We start from the raw sequence: 11746 nt of genomic DNA on the forward strand, positions 1-11746 counted from the left end.
CTGTGAAAAGGATAAAAGGCAAGAGAATTTTTGTTTGACTTCATAGAATCTTCCCCGTCTTTATGACTCCTCCCGTTGTATTGCATTCCATTAATTTCCTCTTGAACTTGCATGCTCAGCCTGGTCTTTATCATTAATTATTTAAAATATTATCTTAATAGCTTATATAACTTCTCTCCTTCTTTGCTTTGGATCCACCCCACCTGAGAAAGACCCATGGAAACCCTAAGAAATATTTCTGCTGCTTTCTATCCAAGCAGCTAAATTCTAAAGGAAAATGTTTCCCAACCATACAATTGTCTCCTTTGTAATTTTATGTTTTTGAAATTTGCTGAGCACTCACTACTGCTTGCCAAACTATCCCATAGTGGAGCTAGAGTTAGCTATCTTTCTTTCTTTCCTTCAGAACCTGTCCAGTAGCATCATCTTTCTGTTCAAGCCTTCAGTTTATTTCTCCTCCACTCACGAACAGAAGAGAATTGCCCTTTCTCATGTGTAGAAAATATTGAAGCCATTAGATCATCAACCTCCCAGTCAGAACCCTCTGTAACTCCATCTAAATCTGAATATTAACTTTTCCTCCAGTCTCAGAAGATAACTTGACTCTCCTCTACTTCAAAGTGAATTTCTCTGTCCTTTTGTTCCCTACCCAATCTATTTTCTTATTGATAGTAATGGTAATAAAGTAAGAATGACAATTATAAATCCTAAAATTTACTGACCAACTTAACTGTGTGATGTGATTTATATACATTTTTCACAATTTTTTTCTCAAAACTATTACCATAACATCTTGCAAATGAGAAAATTGCAGCTGAAAGAGAGTAAGTAATTTGCCACTGAAGGTCTCTATTTTATTTGGTTCTGTTTGTTATGATTTTCTTCTCGGTAATTCTCCTTATAAATTTCATTTGGTTATTTATTACAGGTATTTTCATGGACTCCTGTTCTTTCCCCATGCATAACATTAATAATCTCTAAGGTTCTGACCTCAGCTTGCTTTTTAACTGACTACATTTTTCCTATATCATCTTATCCACATTAATTACCATCTATATTCTATGACTCTCAAATATACTCAACTATCTCCTACACATCTCTCTATATGTTTGTCTCCTAGACTAACATGTAAGCACCTTGAGGGCACTGTCAACATCTTTTCACTTGAATCCCCTGAACTCAAAACTAAATCTTACATCTAGTTGCATTCAAAGGCTTTTTCAAGTTTTTTGTCTCATATTCCTATGTTACAGTAGAATGAAACAGTAATATAAGATATACCTAAGCTGTTTGGGGGCTTAAAAAATGAATTTCAAGAGTTTGCCATGGACTCTGCAGATTTGGGTTTCTCTCATTAGTATGGATTGATAGCTAAAGATCATCTTGTCATTGGAGGAGATAAAAGAACATGAAACAGGAAAACATTGTTTTCCTGGCTATGGGTTGTATTCTTGTGACACCATACTTATGAAATATCAGTGTCTCTTTGTTGAACTGTTGTAAATGAAACACCTTGACATTTTCAAGGGCGTAACATTTGATCTTGGAGGAAAAGGAATCATTCTTCCTTTATTTAAAGATAGCAATATATGTTATGGTCTATTAATTTTCTGAGGTCATCCACTGGTCATGGAATATAAGATTATAGATAAAATGCCACTGCTGTGCTTAGAGTTGGCAGTTCTTATTTCTGAATGTCAAACATAATCCACATACTTCCTATCTTGTTGAACCTTAAAACAATGAACTGAATAATACTTATAATTTAGTGTTCCAACATAAAATATAGGGTGTGTTAAACTTCAATGTGGTTTAAAAACATTTTCATTTACATTAAAGTAGTATTATTTAAATTTTAATTAAAAATTCCTGTGTTCACTTTATCCGTATATTGCTTTTTATCTACTCAGTAATGTAACCTCACTGCCTATAATAGAACTCAATATCTGTTGTTGGAAAGAATAGGGAGAGAAACACAAAAAAGAAACGAGGAAGGAAGGAAGAAAGGAAGGAAGGAAGGGAGGGAGGGAGGAAGGAAGGAAGAAAGGGAGGGAAGAAGGAAGTAAAACTGGAAAGAAAAAGAATATAATCCAACATGTTGGAATAAACCCTGAACATGGCTTAGCAGTATGTATTTTAAAAGTCTGAAGACTTAGTCTAACAGTTATTTCGAGGAGGCCTATTAGCTATAATACTTAGAAATCAAATGCCAAAATAATTTTTTTGAACTATCTAGCTGCCTTAATCAAATGAATTTATTCATTTCTTTACAATCCAAAAAAAAAGGACAAGTTCCAATGAGGAGAATGAATTCTGATTTATTGTTATGAGTACTAACTAGAAGCTTATTTATTGCCTGAAAGTCTAACATACACTTTGTTATAATTAATTATATTTTTAACCTCAAGGTAAATTCAGAATCTGTACATATATTATCTCGTGGCTAGCATAAATAGTCCTTTTGCAAAATTAATTGTTTTAAAGTTTGACGTGAACTTTTCTAAGTTATTTTATTCCCATATCTAAGTTTGCCTCCTTTTTTTATTTTTATTTCCATCATTAAAAAGTTTCATTTATTTTTCATAATTTATAGCACACACCAACTCTTCATCCTGTGTTAGTCAATCATTGTACATATCTTAATTGTTTAAAAAGAGGGAAATTTTCTTTTTTTAGGACATTTTTAATTATATCCTTTGGATATGTTTTTTTAAAGCCAGCAAATATGATTTTTTGGCAGGAAAAGACCACTCTCTCTAGAACTCTTCCTTATTCTAATTTAAATATAATACCAGAGAAAAATAAGACTATGATTATATAGTTTCTTACATCATGACGTGGTCGAAAATTCTGTGCAGTGCTTGCATGTTGGAAAACTTCATTATGATACTCTTAATATTTCATATTCTGAATAACATCCAATGTTCTTAATATAAATAAGGGAAACTGGCAGATAAAAACCACATAAAATAACGTATGAGTCATTATCACGTCTTCATGTGTTTGATGATTAAAATTTTCTAATATGCAACAGAAATAAATGCTCATGCCCACCAAGAGACATGTGCAAGAAAGTGCTTAGCAGTGTTATTCATAAAAGGCAAAATAACCCCAAACTGCAACAACCCAAATGTCTATCAACAAGAGAATAGATTAATAATTTATAGCATACTCACCAATGGATTATTACCCAGCAAGGGAAATAACTCATCTATCGCTATGTGTAATAATATGGATGACTCTCACAGACACGAGTGAAACAAACCAAACACAAAAGAATCTATACTGTATAATGCCATTTAGATGAACTTCAAAATCAGGTGAAACTAATCTGGTTTAGAGGTTATGACAGTAGTTACCTTTCAGATGGAATATTGACAGAGTGCAGGGGAGGAAAAGTGAGACTTCCAAGGCTCTGCATCTTGATCGAGGCAGTGGTAACACAGGTACACGTATACATGAAAGCTTGCCAGCTGTATACTTAGGATTGCTATACTTTACTCCATGTAAATACGTCAATAATAAAGGAACAAAATAACTGTTAGCAGAAACATAATATTTCCATTTTCAGGTACAATATGCTTCTGTAACACTTTATCATAATTGTCATAAAAAATTTCAGGAGAAACCCCTTTATTATTTTTTATTTACATTTTTTAATTAGATAAAATATGAGAGTTTTCTAAGTTCTGTAGTTATTAAATATTCCTCACAATATATTTTAATTTTGATGTTCTAATTCAAACATGGTTCATTTTTAACTGCACTGGTTTGAATTCACTTGTATACAATTGAGCTAGGAAACTATAGTAAATGGTGCCAGAATAACCTTTTATTTTCTTTTTAATAAAGTGGTGGGGAGAATTTAATAGTTTTTTCCAATTCTATTCCTCACAGTAGACGCAAAAAAGTGTCCTTAGATATTTGGTTAGTTGTTTGACAGTCTGCCACTTCTTCCTTTAAACATTTCTTCAATTGTTTCTTCATCATCATCCCTAATGACATTTTGTACAAATGAGCACTTATAATTGTACACCAGTCTATTCCCACACCCTCTTAAATGATCAACCAGTTTGCTGTCTTTGCTCCACTGCTAACCTTTCTCTATATTGATGCCACGGTGGTTAATCCAAAATGCAATTCTTTCCATGTCACATGTTGACTTAAAGTCTCCCATGCTGCCCTCAGTCCCCACAATGAGATGTAAAATATTTAGCGCCTGTGGGCCTTCACCCTTAGCTCTTGCCAATCTTCCTCTTGCGCTCGAACTCTTTGCTTTTCCACCAGTCTCTTATTTTCAAGTCTGTTCAGGCTTCCAACACCTTCCATTTCCTCACCTCCCTATTTCTGTAACTCCCCTCATATTGTAGGACCTAGCACAACATTTACTCTGATCCTTATCCAGATGTCCCCACTTATTTAGTTTGGGTGATACGAACATTTTCAGTATCTCATAACACTTTGATTTTTAAATATATTCCCATCACAGCATTTTGGTGAACTTATCTTGTATAAGTTTATCAGGAAATAAGCTCTTTGAAATCAGGGCATATAATCCTAATTTTCTTTGCATCACTAGTATCACAATGCTTTAGCACACAGAATGATTAGCACGTGTTTAATGAAGGAATGAATGAGTTACCACTTTAACATATCTACTTTCTCAGGACTCGAATAAAATTAAGTTCTATTCATTATCTATATTCTTGTTCTGGTGGTTGCCATATATAAGTACATGAGAAAACTTGGATGATAAATTCCTATTAATTATGTTAACAGTATCTAGTATATTTGTGATCTAAACTACGTTTATATTTACCTGTATGTTGTTTATTAAATTATATCCGTTCACATAAATATTTTCCTCAAATTACGTTATAAAATTTCCTTAAGGTGACCAAATGTACTTTCACACACACACACACACGCAAACACACACACACGCACACACACACAGATACATTTGGCTCAAAATCAAAATTGAAAAAGATTACTCAATAAAGAAGTGGGGTGACAGAGTGCTCTTATATGTAAAAGTTACTGGAACAAAAGTCAGTATTTCCTGAGCTGAGTCCAACTGTGTCCTTAGACCCATCACTTAACTTCCTTGGACCTTTCCTCCGCTTCTGGTAAAATTAGAAGACCTTTCACCTCATGTATTCTCGTATCTGGTTACTGGGAAAGTCATACATAATCAGTGACAATACTCCAAATACTAACACATGTTCAATTATGAGTTTAAAATTACAAATGAGTTATGAAACCAAAGTTTACCACCTCATATGGCACGGGAAAGAAAGGGGGGAGGGAAGCATAAGACAAAAAAAGGAAACAAAAAAAAAAAAAACCAGAATAATGAACCTATCAGCAAAGCAAATATTTGAATTTAAGAAACTCTTGTTCTTAGGTCTTGGGAAACATCTTTATTTTAATCTGTGTCCACTGCTAGTTTTATAATAAGACCTTAAATAGAAATGGCTGGTTTAGAATACAAATTACCCAGTGATCTGTATCAATTCTATGTTTAATCATGATAGTAGCACAGGGTCAGTTGTAATTTTACTCTCAACCATGTTATCAAATTAAGATATATTTTCTGCTTTTCTCTTCCTGTAAAAGATTCACCTGAAGAGGTAAGACATTTTTATTTACAGAAACTAATCACAATCTATTTTTCATATTTACACTTTATTTCAACAGAAATATTATTACAGGAGAAGTTATTACTTTGTAAGCATTCTCTGAGAAAAATAGAATATATAATCTTGTACTGTCTGAAGACTTTTTCATCTTCAGAATCAGCATTTGTCAAAATGTCAACTTGAGGGGGCCATTTACCCTCTTTAAATTCCATCATTTTCACCTGGAAAATAAATGGGTTAATCTGAAGAAACTCTGAGATTCTGATATTATTAAGTATGATGTAAATCTAATTCAAGATTCTAATGATATTTGTGATACTGTATGTTTCTAGCCTGTATTTTTCAGATGATGTTAATTATTTAAATTGACTGTAATAAATAAGATAGTATAACGTGAGGAGTTATTTATAAATTTCATTTCTTTTAACTTTTTTCCCAATGACATGTGACTTTAATATCTCATAACACTTTGGTACGGCATATCAATGTACTAGGGCTTCAAAAATGTCTTCTTACTAATGATATATTAAATAGATGAATAATAACTACACTAAACAAAAGATGCAAAATTTTGCCCAGAGTAGTACAATTAAAGCATCAGAGGCATATGGCTTTTAAGAAATAATTTTTAAAGGATGTAGGGGTTAGTTCTCAACCTCTTTAGTCATCAGAAAAATGCAAATTAAAACCAACATGAGATACCGCCATACACATGCTAGAATAGCCAAAGTCAAAATGACTGAAAAACCAAACGAGGATTAGAATGTAGAGCAACAGGAACTGTCGTGTGTTGCTAGTGGGAGTGTAAAATGATCCCAATTGGTACCTTAGGAAACCGTTTAACAGTTTATGAAAATATTAAATGTGCATCTACATATGACCCTGCAGTACCATTCCTCTGTCTTATCTAAGAGAAATAAAAATCTACATCTTCAAAAATACTGTACAAATAATATTACAGTATCTTTATTCATGATAGTCTCAAATTAGAAATAGCCACGGTGCCCTTCAATGGGAGACGGTAAACAAACTGAGCATATTCTTACAATAGCTTACTCAGCAATAATTGCAACAACACAGATAAATTTCAAAAACATTTTGCTATGTGACAAAAGCTGGCTACTACAGAGTAGGTGCTCTATGATTTAAAACAAACAATGTTCTAAAACAGGAAAAACTAATTTTTGATCAATTCAGACAAGTGATCGTTTCTGAGAGATTTGATCAACTGGAAAAGGGCAGGAAGAAACTCCATGGGATGATGGAAACGTTACATACCTTGACCTTGGTAACCGAATGACCTATACACTTACAATATGTGTATTTCACCACACATAAATAATACCTTAATTTATTAAAAGCCCTAAGTTAATGAAAAGAAAAATTTTTATCAATACAGCTGAAGCTTCGTTCTCCCCTCTCAATTCCATTCCCAGCCAAAGCTCCTCAAAGTTCACCACAATTGTGAAATTAGTGTGCATGCTTCCCAGGCATTATATTATACTTGTGCTACACATGCATATAGCTATTACAGTGTGCAGCAGATGTTTAGTTTAAACGTCTTTTTTTCTGTGCAATAAAGTAACGTTTTGACTTTAAAATTAGAGGTAACTGTCCATGTTTTGAGTTTGCATAAGATTGCATTCATAGATGTCTCAACACATACCAAAAACATAATATGAACTATACCTTCTTTTTAGAAAAAAATGAGTGGATAGATTTCTCATAAATCATTCTTCACAGCTCAAATTAATGTTTTCTTCTACTAGAGACCACTTCCTCTCGGACTACAAGTTACTTCCAATGAGCCGATATTCACAAATTAATTATTAACATTCTTAATGATAATTGACATTTCTTGAATTATTTCTGGCTCTTATTAACCTGTGTTCATGTTTCGTTTCCATTCTCAAAGAGCTGTTGGCCTTTTTTGGTGTTTGCTTATGACCTACCCCTCAATTCTCTCAACTTTGCACAAACTCCCCCATAGATTATTTTCTTTCTGGACTTCCTGGTTCTTATACAAAGGACACTTCTGTATATAAGTAAGTGTCTTTATGAACTATAATAATTGTAACATACTAAAAATATGACAACAATATGCATGCACCCATTGAAATAATACAGGACTTCCTATATTATAGGATTTCCTTTCTTTCTATTTTTATTCCTACTGAATGTATCTACTCCAGGCCTCTTATTTCTAACTGATGGTAATAGCTTCCGTTTTTCCTATTCTCATACTAGCTGTACGTCAGCAGCATGAGAAAAGGCTGAAATCATGATGATAGCTAACGCTGATAAGGGCTTTGCATTTAGGATGTTCTTTAATATTTCCATCAAATCCGTTAGACAGCTAAGTATTATTGTTCACTGTTTACTCTATATTTCAACTTAAATTTCTAATTTGCATCTAATGCTTAACGTTTACAAAACTAAGCTCCTGATATTTTCCCCACAAACCAGGTCCTCTGTCAATCTTTGCCATCTCAGTCAGTGGTAACTTGATCCATGTGATCAAGCCAAAAACGGGAGTAATTATTGACCTTTTCTTTTCTCTCACACCTCACTTCTAATCTATTAAATTCTATTTGCTCTAATTTTCAAAGTATATCTAGAATATCACAATTTCTCCCCATGCCCGCTACTGCCATAATCACGTGTCTAGATTATTGCATAGGCTCCAAAATGGTCATATTTCTTCCCTCAACCTGTTCAGTTTACTTTTTGGTAAGTAATCCAGAGTTATCGTCTACTTGACATCAGTTTCCAATCAGCATAATTGCTTTCTTGAAGTGGTTGCAATACCCAAAAGCCCCACATTATTGGCCCCATTTGCCTCTCTGACCTCATTTCCACCAAATTTACTATTTTCCAACCACACTGGTCTATTCAATATTTCTCAGTCTTGGCAGGCATGTTCATAAATCAGGTCCTTTGAAAATGAGTTTCTCCTGAACTATCTGCAAGATTTACTTCCTTATTTCCTTAAAGTTTTTACTCTTCTGCTCAGAGAGGCATTCCACGACCATCCTATCTAACAGTGAACACCCCATCCCCACCAATACTTCCTATCCTCTTTCTCTAATTCAATATTCTCCTTAGCACATATCATGGTCAAACAAACCATTTGTTACTTATCATGTGTTCGTCTCTCTCAGCCAGTTAAAATATAAGGTCCATGAAAGCATAGATTTTTCCTTTTCTTTTGATTTTTCTATGGCTTTCTTCGAGATCTTAGAATAATTCCTGGCACATACTAGGTACTCAAGAATTATTCACTGAATGAAGCAAAGAATCTTAACTACAGTTTTCAATTTCAGCATCTGGATAAATATTTTATTCATAGTATACATAAGAAGTTTGAGTACATCAAAGATTTAGGAGATCTTTTCACAGATGGGTTCAAATTTCAACTGGATCTTCATGAACACATGGGCATTTACAAGGCAAATAATGTGATGGAAGGGCATTGCCAGTCAGAAGGAACATGGGACATTTCGTGGTGTGCTCTGGAAAGATTGTGAATGAGGCATAAGACATGTCCACAAATGGAGCCTGAAATATCTCTTGGGAAGATTTTGAATGACCTTGAATTCTATCTTAAATATCCTGAAATTACCTTAGTATAAGAAACCATAGATATATTTTGATTCAGCAAAATTACTTGTTACATCTATTTTAGAACAAAAAATATGTGTGAGGATGCTGTGGATAATGTATTTTAGAAATAACAGATAAGAGATTGGAAGACCTATTAGGAAGCTGCTTACAATTATCTAAGCAATGGAAGATAAACTGCTGCAGAAGCAATGAATTGAAGAGATTATGAGGAAAAAGCCACAAGTATGAAGTCTTCCAAGAAGTTTGGTGCTGAGTGAAAGGAGAAATGGCACAGAATGATGAGATGGTATCTGTAGAGCGAAGAAGAATTGAGGATATTGTAGGCTAAGCGAAGGAGCAAGTACAAGCAAAGCAAGTAAAACTAAGAGGAAAAGGGGATAGGCAGGAAGGAAGAAGGAGAAGCAGATAGACTCATATTTCATAGGGAAGAAATGCATAGAACAGATACTAGAGAGTCACAGAAATGAACAGCATGATTGTCTGGTTTCCATGCTCTCAAAAATTAAAAGCAATAAGTGAGAGCTGAAACTGTTCCTGCAAGTAGTCCTGAGTGTTAAGCTAAATTAAAGTGTTTACTAAATATTGACCAAGTGTCGGGCCAACCTACGTGACAGATTTGCAATGATGAAAAGCCAGATTTCTTCTCCTCCGGTGGACAAAGTTATATAAATAGTTCCATAAAAAACAAGACGGTTGCTAGGCAGCAGTAAAGGAGACATAAAAATCAGACACAGATTAAAATAGAGCAGTTCCAGCAAACATAATTTCATGGGAGAAACAGCTTTAAGCTGTTAAATACCATATGTAGTAATTGGTCTTCTTTAGTGTTAAAAATGTACTCACATGGTGGTAAATTTTGCAAAGATTTCTACACAAAATTATTAGGAATTTTAACATCTTGATGCTGGGACATTAATGCTTTAGCTAACCAGAAGACTTCGTTTTCCAATATGATTCATTTTCCAATAATTACATGAACCTAAAAACTAGTATTTTCTCCAGAGATCTCAAGTTGGCAGCACTTTGGCAGAATCCAGCTGTGCTTGTGTTCTGTCTGCAGGCACAATATTTTTTAAAAATTTTAATTCATTGACATCAATATACAAAAATATTCCACATAAATAATGAAACACCTAGCTTATCCTAAAACATGGAAGATGTGGCAACAATGGGGCGTATATATTACACGTCATACATCAAAATTGACAGGATCTGAGTACTAACTTTACCTTTCACACTAGGCTTGCACTTTCCGAAAGGCCACAGTCCCCATGACCTTCTTTTCCTTAGACCTGGACCTACTCTGGGCATTTATGTTACCTGCCGGGTCACTATAGCCACTTCATTTTGTGACTTCTGAAAAAGTAGGTGCCATGTAGATACCAATCATTTTGCACAAATTATTGCTAATCCTTACAGTTTTATAATTTGGATTAAATATGACTATTATTATTTTACAGATTCAGAAACTGAAAGAAGTTAAGAAAGTAAATGCTTTTGAAAGTTACTGCTAGTTAGTAGGAGAGCTAAGTTTACCATTATACCACTTAGACTTGCATATGATAACCACATATTTAGTGTTGGTAGATCATAAGAAATGAACATGGGAAATATATTTTGTCATATATTAATGACATTTTAATTAACATAACCAAAAAGTCATTTTAGATATTTACTCAAGATGTTTTAGACTAGAAGAGACATTGAGGTTCCTCTAGGAAAAAATAAACTTATCCTGAACCACATAACTAGTATATGGCACAGGTGAGTTACACAAGCACAGAATATAGATAATCACTATACGTTATAACATCCTCATTTCCTGTTATCATGTTCTAAATCAACCTGAGTTGAAGCACTCCTTGGAATCTGTGGTACAAAAGTTGGACGGAAAAACAATTTCTAATCATCATGAATTCTTAGAATTCGAATCCTTTTTAGGTATTTTAAACCACAGAAACACCATATAGTGGAGAAACTAGGTTTAAATAGTGCTGTGATAACCCATTTCAGGTCTCCCACTGCCTGGACTTTCTTGTCTTCCATTTAGGAAACAAGGTAATGTTTTCATTTATTTTTTTGTTATTCTATATGCCTTGTAATATTGTAAAACCTAATAACATTGTTCTAAAAAATATTTTTAAAGAAACTAATGTCAGTGTACCTTAAGATGCTTTGAGAACTTGTTTTATAATGAATGTAAGCTACTGATTTATTTTCTTTTCAGTGCTTCTGGATACAATTAACATATAGACACTGGAAACTGTTTATTATACTGCTCTATCTTATGATAAAGTGCCAAAGTCTTATTTTAAGGACCAGGTCATCATAATGAGGTTTTTGGAAATCCAGGGCACTGCATATTTGATGTGTGGCCTCCTGGATAGCTTTCTTCATCTGTTAATCAGACACATTAACCTAACATAGTTGTTCTGGAGACTAGAGATAATGTTTATAACACACCTAGTACAGTGTCTGGC

This window comes from Diceros bicornis, chromosome 8 (assembly GCF_020826845.1).
Source record: "Diceros bicornis minor isolate mBicDic1 chromosome 8, mDicBic1.mat.cur, whole genome shotgun sequence".
In the NCBI taxonomy this organism is placed as follows: domain Eukaryota; kingdom Metazoa; phylum Chordata; class Mammalia; order Perissodactyla; family Rhinocerotidae; genus Diceros; species Diceros bicornis.